Consider the following 14,768-nt stretch of genomic DNA (forward strand, 5'->3'; position numbering starts at 1 on the left):
TTAAGTAAGATGCCCTGCTGGTGGGTGGAAGGGCAGGGAGAAGCAACATTTTGGGAAAGAGGAATGGACATGTAGTTTCCAGCTCTGTATGTAGAGGAAGCCCACCTAAACTATGGTTTGGTACCTGAAATGGTTCGACTGAAACAATACATCTCACAAAAGAAAGTAAAGTTGTTCTGCCTGGAATGAAGGATAGTATAACTAATCTGTGGCTGGGTTCACACCACACATTAATCCCAGGTTAAGAAAACAGAATGTCTGTGTCCACATAACTTGCTTTGTCCAAAGAAATCAATGATACAGTACTAAGGTGTTAGGTGGTGGTCCAGTTCACACAACTTATACTAAAACAGCTGGACTCACACCAAATGAAGAAACATAACCCTTTCCTGTCCGGGCTAGCATGTTAAGCCTAGATGGGAGCGGGTTTACATTAATATTCTGTCTGTGGGCCTCTCAGGCTCTTAAAGACCTTGGTTGGGACCATGCACACGAACAGGAGGGGTGGAAAGGGCAGTCTTGAGCAGAGAGCTCTCCCTACAATAATCCTGTTTCAAATAACTCTTTCTCCTTTACTAATGTCAATGAGAGCCAATTTGATGTAGCAGTTAAGGCCTCAGGCTAGAAACTGGGAGACTGTGAGTTTCACCCCCACCCTTCTCAGCAAACCTACTATAGATCACTACTGCTTTCTGGGAAAACAGTCTTCTAGGTGATGGTCCCTACAGTGATTTAGCTTGGTCCTCCTTCCCAGAAACTTACTCAAGAACCTGTTTCGCTGCCATGGGAATTAAACACTGTGCATACAGTTAAGCCACAGTTTGGTTTGTCTGTTTCAGACTTCGGGTGATATATACATTCAGCCAACAGTGGTTTGTAAACCATAGTCTGCAACTTGATGGGATGTGGCAACTCAGCCAGTTCAGGTTTATTCAATAAACTGTGATTAAGCAAATCACAGCCTGGTGTGATATGTGAAGCCAGCTTCATTCCCTGCAGCCCAGCAACATTCCGGAGATCTACTGAGTCACAAACCAGCCAATGATATTTAGCTTAGCATGTTGTGTGCAAATCCACCCCATGTGCTTAGTTGATGGTTCTCTGGGTTATGCGAACCATGGGTTATAAGAAAATGTGCTAATTTTGTAAAGTTAATTATGGAAAAATGTGCTCTATGAATATGGCCAGTGACTACACCCCAAGCATAGAAGAAAAACAAAGAAATCCATTTGCAGCCTGGAAGACCAGAGCCTGAATCCCTCTGAACTTCGTAGGATTTTTAAACAGATACATTTTGCATTGTGACATAAAGCACTCTGGATTTCTTTCCCTCCAAACTGTTATTCATTTCCTCCTCATGCATTCTTCAACTTTATAATCTCTAGGGGTTCCATTTCATGTTTTATACTTGCTATTCATTGCTGTAAAGATGGTTTTGTGTTTTACACCTGGCAATTCACTGCTGTACAGATACAATCAGAATGACAGCTGCGACGATTAAAAACAAATCAGAAACAAGAGGCTGCATTCTCTGACTGTGAGGGGAGGGGAAGGGGAAGCAGGAACTTAATATATATTAAATGTGACAGAACCTCAATCAAATCATGGAGTGGGAGTGTGAAGAGGCCTCGCCTTCTTGGGCTTGGAGTTCTTTGCATGACAAAAACCATTTTCGATTAACTCTTCTCGTTTTATGACTCCAGAGCTGGTATATCGATTTGGAGAGGAATGCAAAATGCTTCCTAAAAACTGAAAAATTCTCTTTCAAGACAGAGGAAAGGAAGGGAGGGCAGGTGGTGGATAATTCAGCAGCCTTTTTCAGCTCAGCCCAGGCAAGAGGTACAGTGAAGCTACAGTTGATGCCCCCTTACATTGGCCTTTGAAGCAAAATGCACATGCAGAAGAGGAATAGTCCTGAGTGTGTCTGGTTCGGATATGACCAGCAGAAGACCCCTTGCAATCTGCCTGTCCCATCTTCTATCTGAGCATCTTCAAGGCTCTCTTTCTCAGGGGAACTCCAGAAAATGGGCAAATAGGGATGGAAAGCAGTGCTGGACTGAAGTTTCAGCATCCTCCAAAGATTCCTTCTTAGGTGGGCAAATTGGCACAAAGCTATTAGATTCACAGAACCCTCTAAAATATAAGTCATGTTTACAAATCATACTGGTTGGGTTCATGCAACATACTAAGCCTCAAATAAGCAAGCCACAAACTGTGTATCACACTAATCTGTGGTTTACTTAAATGAGGTTTACAACAAACCACAATTAGGCTCCCATGACACACTTAGGCCATAGCTTACAAATTATAATGACTGGGTTCATGCACATAATCAACCAAACTAAGCAAACCAATTATGCTTTAATGCAATGTATGAACTGAGTTAACTAGCCATGATGTCAGTACAGACATCAGTCAGACTTTCTTGAGTGCCCAGTGGCTGAGTATTAATGATTAATCATCATTAATACTCCACAAGTTCCTCCATGTAATATCACTATAGCATGAGCTTTATAAGTGGTTTAAACTATGCATGTTATTTTGTTTGCTTGCACTGCACTTAGGTATAAGCACTTACCAAATAAAAATAGGATACTATTGCTATTTGTGCACCAGGTCCAGCATGTCTCCCTTTTTTGAAGATACGGTGTCCTATTTAGGCAACTGGGGACTCACCCTGGGAATTTCTGCAGGCAAAGGAAATGATTTGCCATTGAGCTGTGAACAGACCTGTCGAAGCATGTAGCCACTGGAGATGCTGCGTACTGATAGCTACCTGGTGCATGAACCACCATTTGTGGATTCTTCTGTGGGACTTTCCAGCAATTGCCAGAGAACCAGGGACCCAGTTAGACTGAAGCTGTGTCGTTCATCCAGTCCAGACGACTTTTATGATACCAGCTGTCCTCAGCTTAAGAGATTTGTTTGAGAAAGAAGAACATGCTAAAAGGTATGTGGGATTCTAGGAGAAGAGCAAAAGTTATGATAGATTCCACTGCAGGGCAATCAAACATTACTTGGAAATAAAACCTTCACATTTACTCATCTTTATGGTTCAGGAGAGCAGATCGGTGTTTTTTCCATTCTAATCTGTACGTGCCTGCAAGTTTAATTGCATTGTGCATTGACCTTAATCTAGCTCTGTTCATCGGCTTCAGGCCTGCATCTCATGATACCATTTGCCATCCCTGTTGTTTTTATTGATACGGTTGATGGTTTTAATGATTTGCCACACTTAGTGTAATTGTGTCTAGAATTTATTATTATAATGAGCATAATCATTGTCTATGTTTTTAATGATTGCATTACAGATGTTTAGTGGCTGGGTGTTAATTCACCATGAGTCTTTGATAGATTTGGAAGCACTGAAACACAATACATAAAGCGTTTTTATTAACATTACTATTATTATTAATAATTCTCCTGCTGAGAATGCATCTTTCTATTCCTTGTTGTGCACTAAGTTAGCAAAAAGATCTTTGGTTCAGTTCTAGTTAATTTCCAAACTGCATGTAAAATGTGACTTTAAAGATAATTATTTTAATTAGGGTCATCCTTTGAATGGGGAACAAAGGACACTGTTAAAATCCTTTTTACAGTAATTTAATTACAGAAGCTTATATTCCTCTCTCGGCAAATATGACTTAGCACCATGCAGACTGTAAGTCCCCAAATTCCCATGCAACGGTCCAAGAGTTTAGTACAGTGGTAGGTTACATTGTAAGTAATATGTAGGCATCCTTCAATTCAGTCAATGTTGTTAAGGATTAGTAAACCATGCCAGGACTTAGCTGGTTTGCTTGACTGTGGCTTACTGAATTAACCAGGATTTCAGTCTCTGCACAACATGCTGTAAACCACAAGGGCTATATGTATAGAACATGCACATCCCAATTCCACCAATCAAGCCTATAGAAATAGCACCAGGAAAACTACCCCTTTAAATAACGTGACAGTCAACTTCTTACAAACAAAATCCAACTCTTCTTAGGGCCAATATCAGGATTCAGAAGAAGTAAACCAGGCCAAGCTTTTTGTTTTGTTTGTTTTTTTCTCAGCAATTGGCAATTACATTTTTTGAACTGGAGTACCTGGGGAAAGTTTCAGTTTGGATGCCAAGCACCACAGTTATGGGGCTGTCATCCTAGGAATGAGAGCCCTGGTTGGGTCAGCTCTGCAGCCCAGGGGATTCCTATCTTCACCCTGAAGGTTTTGGGAGCTTGAGGTATCTAAGGAAGGCATCAGCCAACACTGTTTTTGACTAAAGGTTGTAGGACCATTTGGGATTGCCTTCTGCATTAATAGGCAGAATAGGCAGGCGTGCCATCAGAGAAAGACTTTGGGGCAGAAGGCCAATGTCAGCCCTCCCAAGTAAACCAGACAGGAAACATGATGAGCTACTTCTACTTTATTGTAAGCTACATTAACAGAATCTTGCAAGTCTGAAAGTACAAATATTCCACCGTCCCTATTTACCGCCCAACTGGTTAGGGAGGGTCCCTTCCAAATTTCTTTTTCTTCCCGTTACTCAGTTGTGGACTCCTCCCTCTCTTATCTGACTGTTCCCTAGGCAGCATCTCTTCCCCCTGTCTTCCATGGTCATTCTCACATTCCATCACGGCCAAGGACCCACTCAGAAGGTGGGTCTCCCAAGAGAGTGAGGTTGGCTGATTATATTTTAAAGGAGATGAAGGAAGAATATCTTTTACCAGCTAATCTTTTACCTCCCTCCTTGCAGTCTGGAGTCCAACATGGTCTAAATGCACTAAGCGGCATCTAAGATCTTGAGCTTGGTCACATGGTTCTTGAAGATTGAAAGGAAAACAACAGATTCATCACTGGGCAGGTTTTTTCAGTAAAAATATTTGTCCTTCCTCAATTGCAGGACTGCCAAGAAAAATATAATCAAGCCCTTTTATAACTCCTGGCACCTACTAGGACCACTGGTTTCAATATGCGCCAACTCCTGCTGGCAGCATGAGAACACTTCCCACAATGCGCCGCTATAATTTATTTCTAGGGCATTGTGGAAATTCAAACAATGCAATGTATTAGGCCCAACTAGAGGATATTTAGCCAAGGACTAAATTTACAAAGGTGAAGGAGGCACCACATGGAAGATCTGGTTTGTTTCTGACACAGCAGAAAAATGGACAGAGCACAACATGAATGATGTGAAGTCATAAAATATGCTTTGGGGGCAGGATCGGATCACTGAGGGAGCTGGAGACTTGAGGCAAAAGGCTGAAGGCAAAAACAGTATTTTGCATTCAAGAAGACGCTGTGTTATCTTTTTGTTACTGTTGTTGAATGATATCTTGTTCTGGATTCTTTTTTTTTAATAAAAAAAAAGATTTTTATATATACAATTCCGGAGCTGTGTGTACATTTCATGGGGGTGAGAAGCGAATGGAAAGACTGGATCACGTCCAAGAGACTGTTCTTGGAGACAGTCAGAAATAAGAAGTACGTGTTTCAAAAAGATATTTTCCTTAAAGCTCCACAATAACAATCTATTATAAACATAGCAGAGAAAAGTCGCATCCATTTCGAGGAATGCACTTTTTACCACAATGTATCCCAGGTTCATTTTTAAAGTCCCTGTAGACAATCCTGCATTAGATCAGAGAGGACACAACTGTTTTCTGCCAGGGTTACTCTAGGCCAGCGTTTCTCAGCCTTGGCAACTTTAAGATATGTGGACTTCAACTCCCAGAATTCCCCAGCCAGCAGGTGTAAAATTTAAGCCACCTTATTATGCTTATCAACATTAAATTTTAGAAATCATATTTAATATTGAAATCAATTTTTTAAAGGTTAAATTGTCTAAACATCAGAGTGTTAATAATCTCCAGTCAACACTGCATAAATAGCACTGTACCCAAATAATGTACTACTTGTGTTTTATAATACATTAAAACAGTATGAAAAGAAGAAAAAAGTCAGGATATCATCTGTAACGGTGCAATGAAAGACCTGTCTCCTTTTTGCATGTGCTAATTTGGCTTTTAAAAAAAAACAAAAAAAACACCTCTCACTGTGCATGTTCCTGACGGCTTTTGTCATGGTGGATTTAGGAGACCCTAAACGTACAAAGTGGAATATTCATACTCCTGAAGATGGGAGGGGCAACTTTCTTGTGACCAAAGTCTGCACTTTTAATGCATTTGGCCTTTGATGGCAATCAGGGGTGTGGCCAGAGATATGATGTCACCAAAGTGGGCGAGGCCAATATTTTTGCTCCTATGGAGAGGGTAATGGCATCACAGGTGATCATAGGGTCCCTTAAACTTCCCACAAAGAAGGAAATTAACCCAGTTTCTGGAGCTAAGGCATGTATGTGTATGATGCCATTATGGTTTGCAAGCTCTGTTTTATAGCTTAATGTATTGCCAGTTGTGGTTTATTCAACAAACTAAGGATGAGCATATAGTGTGGTTTTGCAAGCAAATGAACTGGATCTCAGTACATACATACATGTACATGCATGTACATATTTATACATATACACACACATATGCACGTGGGTGTACACACATACACATATATGTACAAGCATATAAAAATACACATACATCATTCATTTTGCTCCCAATCTCAGGATTGTAGTTTGCTTATTTTAACTTGGCATGTTGGTCAAACCCACCATGTAGCATGCAGGCAGGAAAAGGCACCGGCTAGTATTGAAGCCATAGCCACAGGCCCATTGTGGTCTGTGAATGATGAATGGTGGCCTAGTATATTGTGCGATTTAAGCCAAATGCAGTTAAACAAGCCAGGGTGTGATGAAATTGCAAGTCCAGTCAGAACAGAACTGAATGGGGCTGAATGAGTTTTACTCCCATGTAAGGGCGGTCAGTCCGCGGTCCCAGCTTATAATGACTGGATTCGCCCATCCTGCTAAGCCATTATCACAGCTGGTGGAAAAGCCACAACGCAACGGTAATCCGTAACCCACACTGTAAAAACCACGATGCTTGGGAACCATCACGCCACCCCTTTTGCCGAACGAAACACCCGCTTTCACGGCTTAGCAGCTGACTCGAGCCCAGCCGCGCAGCGCAGGGAATCCACCGGACGGGTTCGCCGCACGTGTGAACCGCCAGGCTCTTCCGATCGGCAAAGCCCAGGTGGGTCGCTAGAGGGAGTCCGGCGCCACCGAAAGCGCGACAGCCGCCGCCGCCGTCAGCGAGGCAGAGGCGGGCACTTTGGAAGGCGAAGCGGCTCTCCGCTTACCCTGCGCGGCGGCGGCGGCGGCGGCGGCGGCTCTTTCCGCTTGGCTCCTATGACCTGCGGGTAGCGAAGGGTTCCGCCGAGGCTCACGAGCGGCGAGGTTTGGTAGCCTTCCTCCGGTGTGGTGCCCCCCCCCCCCGCGGGGAACAAGCTTTGTGGATGAGCAGAACCGGAAAGGGGGACCCGAGAAAGGTAGGTGCGGCGGCAAGGTTCGGGGATCGCCCGTGAGCCCTCGCCGGCGAGCCCAGCCCCCTCCCGGGTTGAAGGCTGCTGCTGCTGCGCTGAATCCTGTGGCCCCATTTCCACCCGTCTCCGGTTTCCGCGGGCGCAGGCTGGAAGGCGGTAGGAGGAGGGGTGAAGTCTCCGGGGCGGGAAGGGGGCATTTGTTTGCGAGGCTCACCTGGGCCTTTGCCGATCAGCTGCGGGGCTGAGGGTAGTTTTGAGCGCGGGGAATATGCGTGGGTGTGTATATATCTTCCCCAAACCAGAATCCCGGGGGTCCCTACCTGTGGCTTTTCTGCTCTGTAACCTGAGCATTCAGTAGCCACCCCTGTAGTCTGTCCTCCCAGCTCTTTTTTTTTGTACCGTTGCTTTGGGTGACTTTCTCTCCTCTTTGATATACAGCCCCCTGACACTCAAGGGCATTTCCTTTCACACTAACTATCCCACCCAGTTGTGTCAGTCTCGTGCCCATCAGGTGGGCTGGATTTCAACTCTCATAATCTTTCACCGGTGTGGTTGATGTACAACTAATCTGGGTTAGAGGCATGTTGGAGTCCCCTAACCAGTGAAGCCTTTGTAGGCTTTGCTTGGCTTTGTGTTTTGTGTGAACTCTGCCATTATGGTTTGCAAACTCTGTTTTATAGCTTAATGTATTGCCAGTTGTGGTTTATTCAACAAACTAAGGATGGGCATATAGTGTGGTTTTGCGAGCAAATAAACTGGATCTCAGTTTTCTTGCATGGCTAAATACAAGGGTATTTCCCAACTCAGCACCCTCCAGCTGACTTGAATGGCAAGGCCCGCCGATCTAGCCAGTGTGCCAGAAAGCTGATGCCAGTTGTATTTGTACAACATATGAAACCACAAGCTAGCCAACTTTGTTTTAGCCAATGTGAACTTCATCTGTATAATTAGTTTTTGCCTTCTGTGGGTTGCCTAGAAGCAGAAAATGGGTGAAATTCTACCCGTGTTGTGTGAACATACCCTATGCTTGGTGGAAATGGGGGTGGGGAATTTGTCCACCTCCTGTTGTACTTTCAGCCCCTGCTTGTGGGTGACATTTTTGTGTTTTATGTCCTATGTAAGGGCCTGTAATTAGAAAACAAAAAGTGTCACTTAACTCCTACTGGCTGGTATGATAATTGTGTTTGGTATGGCTAGCCCACCTCTCAAAGCACCACATTTGCTATCACAAAAGCTGTGTCGGCACAGTGCCCTAAGGTATACAGTCCTGTTCCATGTTACCCCCCTCCCATCCATATTTAACTTAGATGATCCTATGAATCTGGAGAGCTGCTGTCTTCTGGATGTCTGGAAACTTACAAGATCTGAAGAAGAGATTTGCTGGCTCACTCTGTGACCAACTTGGATGACTTTGGGCAGTCTACCAGCCTGGAGTGGAATGAAGTAGCCCCTTTCCAGTGTTGCTTCTCAACAGCCAGTATTTAAAGCAGTGTTTCTCATCCTTGGGGACTTTAAGCTGTATGGACTTCAACTCCCAGAATTCCTCAGCCAGCATGCTGGCTAGGGAATTCTGGGAGTTGAAGTCCATACAGCTTAAAGTTGCCAAGGATGAGAAACACTGCTTTAAAGTATTTCCAGAGATAGAAAACAGCCATTAGTTATCATCTGTAGTCTGATCCTCCAAACTGGCTGCGCTTACAATTCCTGGAAGCAAATTTGACAGTTTAATTATGCTCTGGTTGAAAAAGTATTTCCATCATTCCTGGATCTTCCTGCATTTAGTTTCAAGTGAGGACCCCAAGTTCTAAGTTATAAGAAAAGGAGGGGGAAAAAACCCTTTTCTTTGTTAAGGAGGTGCGGCGTTTGGCTCTGAAGCTGAAAAGTGCTTTAGAGTGGATGTGAATATGTCACACCTGTTGGTAGGTTGCTGCACGAACCCGGGAAAATACCTATTTGGATTAAGGAGGTCTGACAGCATACCCACTTGCAAGCAGCTTGTTGCCTTCTTCTAAACCAATCCTAGGGCTCTGCCTTTCACCTCTTATCAAGATGAGAATTGCCCATTTATTCCTTCTGTCTATCTCCAGTTGCTAATCCAAGAGCATTTTGTGCCCTCGAATCAGTGTTGATTCCTGGTGACTGCCTGGACAAGTCCCTGCAGTTTTCTTGGGCAGATTTTTGGAAGTCATTTTCCTTTGCCGCAGTCTTCCTAGGGCTCAGAGAGAGGGACTGGCCCAAGGTCACCCAGCTGGCTTCGTGCTTAAGGCGGAACTAGAATTCACGGTCTCCTGGTTTCTAGCCTGGTGTTTTGACCACCACACCACACTGTCTCTTTAATCCAAGGGAACATCCCTTTTGTTATTCTAATGGAATAAAGTAGAATAATGGTTGAGTTTGTTCAGGTGACTTTCACATACGACTTCATGAAAGGTGTTCTGAGGATCCAGGTTTAGAATATCTGTTGAGTCACCCTTGTCTACATGTTCATTGACACCTTGAAAATCTCAAGATTAGTGAGACCTGACTTACCTTTGAGTAAGGTTGAAGGGGGTCGGGTTCGGCAAGGCTTGTCCTTCTATGTGTTTGCTTATTTCTGCTTTCTACCATCTTTCTTGTTAAATTGACTGTCATTAGCTTGCTTTCTTGCCCCATTTTTAGAAGTGGTGCTTATATCAGTGCTGAATCAGTTGCCCTGTCAATCCAACATCTGCATGTTGATGTTCTATTATTGGAGTGACTGCTGAAGGACTAGAGTAGAGCGGCCAATAAATATGAATGAATGAATAAATAAATGTTCCAGGGATGACTATTACTGTGGATAAACATTTCAGGGTTTCCTTAGTTTCTGCATGAATATAAAATAAATGTGCAGAGACCCTTAACAGCGGTCTGGACTGAGCATACCATTACTGTATGTGCTGAACTGAAGGCCTTGCTTTAGAGTCATTTTTGAATGTCAAAATTCCTGTGCTTCCCTGCACTGATAAAAGATCTCAAGAAGTTATTAGATTGCCTTTTCAAAGACTTTCAGATTGTTCAGACTGAATGGCAACAGTTGTATTCTTGTTTTCCAAAACTCTGCTTATAAAAGATTCTTTTTTTCTGGTTTGTGTATGGCTGCCATCTAAAAAGATGATCAACCTGATACCTTTGAACGTCAGTCCATGGTGAGGAAGGGTCATTCATATTCTAGATTCCTTCTGGGCCCATAGGGAAATGTACTGGGTTACTCTTTCTCTGGATTTTGATTCCAATAATATGGGGATTATGAATAGAATACTGCATGCAGTCTATTCCCTGTGAAGGCACTTTTCTGTCCACCCCAGCTATCTTTGTCTAAAATTCTGCTACCCACTCAAAGGAAACAAGCAATCTCTGAATTGAGCTCAGCTCCCGATGGCTGCACAGACACATCCATGTTGGTAACAAAACAGCCATGGTTTGCCAATGCCTTCTTCGGAGGTGTCCTTTTTAAATTTCCCAGCCTAACCTACAGACCTGGTATTCCCTGCAACTTCCCATCCAAAACTTCATCCCATCCCATCATTTTTATTTTCATTTTGGATAAGAGTTCCATTAGGCTGGGAAGTTTATTCCATTATCCCATTCTGTTTCTGATCAGTCCCTCCAACTCAGATCCATCATGGGGGAATCATCCTCCCGTATGTTCACTTCCTTGTGCACAACCTCTTACTCAATCCCTCTGAAATATGACACAACTATTCCTCAAGAAGAAGCTGCTGTTGCTGCAGATTTTGCCATGAGCGTCCCAGAACAATAAAGTTTTTAAAAAACCAGTGTAGGAGCACCGCTTGAAAATCTGATTTTTGTGAGATATGGTGCATTTCATCCCCACTCATAAAGTGCTAGATAGCTTGCAGATAGTACCCAATTCTGCTGGGGAAAAAGAGTGGGAGATGAGTTTTCTGAAGCCAGACTAGAGCTTTATTTTTCCAAATAGGTAGGAGTTGGTATCTCCAGAAGGATTGGGTGGTTTTTATATACTTTGAATTAGCTGTCCTTTGCAACATTCTCCTTTTTCTGAATTTTGTTTTCTTATGCATGAGCGATGCTGTTTTGGCCATACGAGCAACAGAACGTACAGCCTGAACAATAGAAATAGAAGTATGTGGAATGTCCATTTCTATAAGTATAATCTAATCTTACTAGCAAGCTTGCCAACAGTATTTGAAAATGAACATTTCTGCTGGAGGAACGATGTTCTTTTCACTACTTTTCTGTCACTGCTTTGTTTGGAGTTTGACTTTTCAGTAGAGTTGTTGGAAACAGATTTTCACAGAGACTGTTTTCATTTTGGCTAATAGAGCACACAGATGTTTTGGGCTGTTTCCCATTCCAGGAAGAAGTCCCTCATCTAGGGTTTCTCAGACTGTGGGGTGGGGCTTGCTTGGATTGTCATGAGCAAAGTTGAAGAGAATGGCCCTGGATGGTTTTCATGGAGTTGCTGGAATAGGGCATGCATGGGATCCAGCCTGCAAGCCAGTTGTTTCTCAACCTTGGCAACTTTAAGATGTCTGGGGAATTCTGGGAGTTGAAGTCCAGACATCTTAAAAGTGGCCAAGGTTGAGAAACACTGCTCCTAGCTATCGCCCAATGGTCTTTGCAGCTGCAGCAGTAACTCCTACCACAACAGCCCTCTTCTCTTCCCCTGTTCTCAAGGGTGTCTCTCTGGATTTCTTCCCCAAGTTTAGCTCGATTGAGACGAGGATCTCGTAATCATCTGATGATGGTGTATGATTTCTCTCTCTGAAGGAATAACTCTTTCCTTACTTTAACCTGGTTGTTCCAGATCAGCATCCCAACTCTGGCAACAGAATTAAAAAGCGAAAGAGGACACCCACTGATATCTCTTGAGCCAGCAGGCCCCTCCATCAGAGAAATGAATGTCTACTTTTAAGTGGCATTGACTGTGGCTTAAAAAAAAGAAAGAAATCTGAGCTGTGGTCACAAATGTGAACAAAACACATTTATTTTCAGAAGCTATTAGGACACATTGCGATAACGAGGTCTTCCTTATCAAGGCATTCACCTGGCCTTTTTGAAATTCAGTATTTCTGACATTCATGCTGACTTCACTCCAAGGAGGGAGAAGTGGAATCTATGTGTGTGCCTTTGTGTGTCCATGTGCACGTTGTTTCTGTATGAATGAGAACGACACATCCTAATTCTCTTGGCAAAATAAACTGTAATGTAGTTGGTTTGGTTTTAGCTTAGTGTACTGTACAAATTGTAGCCACTGTGATTTGTAAACCAGTTTATAGCAGCCAATTGTATTTTGTTCAGTAAATTATCTTTAAACAAACAATGGCTTAGTTTCATTTGTGAATCCAGTCTGTATCTCTCTTGTTGTAGCCCAAGTTCAAATCACTACCCCACTTAGTTAGGGTTAGTTTACACATTGCACAAATCTGTACAATGATTATTTTGGTTTTGCATTAGTGCATTGTAAGAATCCAGCCAATTGTGGCTTGTTTAATAAATGTTGAGTAAACATACCACGGTTTGTGAAATACAAATCCACTTCAAATTTTGAAACTCCCAGAATGCCTGGAACTTCCTTAGTCCTATTTAGTCAATCAAATGTGGAGGTAGTCAGTGTTTGAAGTTGGGAGAGGAACCAATGCTGCTAGTTCTCTTCTCAAATTTCCATGTTCTTTTATCTAAAGATTATTTGCAAACAGCCAATGTCAGTCCATCATCTAAATCCTTAAGCTTCGTCTCACAAACATGTAAAGCCGCCATGTGGTTTCTTCGTTTTTCCTTTAGTATCACGTACAAACTTGGCTATTGTCATTTGTAAACCATAGTTTCAGATTTAGCATGCTCTGTGAACCAATCCAGTGTAGCTTATTCCACCAAACATGAATCTAGGTGTAGAAAGTTCCTGGAAAGTCCAACTGCTACATGGGAGCCCAAGAATGGCAAGTAGGTCCTCCAGAACTGGCCACTCAACCCCTCTGCTGATGGCCCAGGGTGCCTTCTTGTTTTATTGGAAACAATTAGACCTTTGTGGTTGGATAGCAATTGCATAGTGCATACTTAGCAGCTTCTCTACCCAACTGCTCTCCAGGTAATGCTTTGGGCTGCTTGGGTGTCCTCTGAATCTGTCACTACCAAGCTTTGAGGGTATTTTAAAAGAACCCAAAATAAACGTATCTGCCACAATAGATTCATTTTCACTCAAATTCTTCAAGAAAGAAAAGTCCTGAAGATTGTGTGGTATGTACATAACTTTTGGTGAAGTTCTTGGTGTTCTTAGAGCTTGGTTGTTTACCTGCAGACATTTCTTTACCCAACTAGGTAACATCAGTGTGAGTAAGTGTGGGGTTTGCAGCAAATCCCACACATACTGGCACTGATGGTGTTACCTAATTGGATAATGAAATATCTACAAGCAAACAACCAAGCTCAGAGAGCACCAAGAACTTCACAGTTCAACCTTGAGCTACAGATACTCACTTCTTGGAACATAAATTTTTGACTGGCAGCTCTAGCCTTCCAAACATCTTGTGCTGGAAACATCCAGAGTCTGCTATCAGGCCCGGGTTATAGGGCAACAAAGTCGTCTGCAATTCTGGGAAATACAATGATCAACTATCCAGGGCAGAGGAACCCTGCAAAGAAGGTAGTGTTGTCTTATCAACAAAGCATACAGCCGTGGCAGGTACCAGATTCTAAATGCAGTTGGGCCTTTTCATGTAGCCAGGCTCCCTATCAGTCAGGCACAGCAGCATTGGGTGAATGTGGTTTGTCCAAAACAGCATGGAGATATGTTGGTCACTGGCCATAAATAACACTTTTGTTTCCTGTTGCATGCAACAAATAAAGTAATGCAAGAGATAATGTTTTTTTTTACATTGGAAATAGATTTTTGTGATGGGGGAATATAAGGGAAGGTGTAGTGTTGATCACTCTTTGTGCATATGTGTGTATTACTTAACTTGTTTCTCCAAACAACCGTCATTTAGGCTTGTGTTATCTCTGGTACAATGCAGAGATCTAGTCTAAAAGACTTACTGGATAGAAAAGCTGGCATTTCAGTGATGCAAGTAGAAGAGATAGGACTGAAACAAATTTGTGGTAAACAATCTTTAAAACTGGGTGCTCAATCTGAAACCCTGATTTGCTTGTCATTTGCATATATAAGCTTTGAATGTGGCTTTCAAAGCCCCTCTAAGGCCTATTGCTGAAGTGTAGTATTTATGTAACAGAAGGAGAAAATGATTCAACAGATGGGGAGGTAATCACATTCTCCGTACTTAATGTGTATACATTTAGATAAAATGTAAATTAAATCCAAGTTTAGCATTGGTTCTGCACCTATCCAT

The 14,768-nt window shown here is 42.7% G+C and overlaps 1 protein-coding gene across 3 annotated transcripts in view; it reads left to right on the top strand.

Moving 5' to 3' along the window:
* Nucleotides 1-7,252: 7,252 nt before the first annotated feature.
* Nucleotides 7,253-14,768, top strand: part of EPS8 (EGFR pathway substrate 8, signaling adaptor) — a 122,640-nt gene continuing 115,124 nt past the window's right edge. For 2 of the 3 annotated variants that reach the window (XM_063308900.1, XM_063308901.1), the window contains exon 1: nucleotides 7,306-7,425. The gene's annotated coding sequence lies outside the window, so the exon portion shown is untranslated. Of the gene's footprint in view, nucleotides 7,426-14,768 lie in introns of all 3 variants that reach the window. The other variant, XR_010068331.1, reaches the window with a different exon arrangement.

This window comes from Candoia aspera, chromosome 7, assembly GCF_035149785.1.
Source record: "Candoia aspera isolate rCanAsp1 chromosome 7, rCanAsp1.hap2, whole genome shotgun sequence".
NCBI classification, from domain to species: Eukaryota; Metazoa; Chordata; class Lepidosauria; order Squamata; family Boidae; genus Candoia; species Candoia aspera.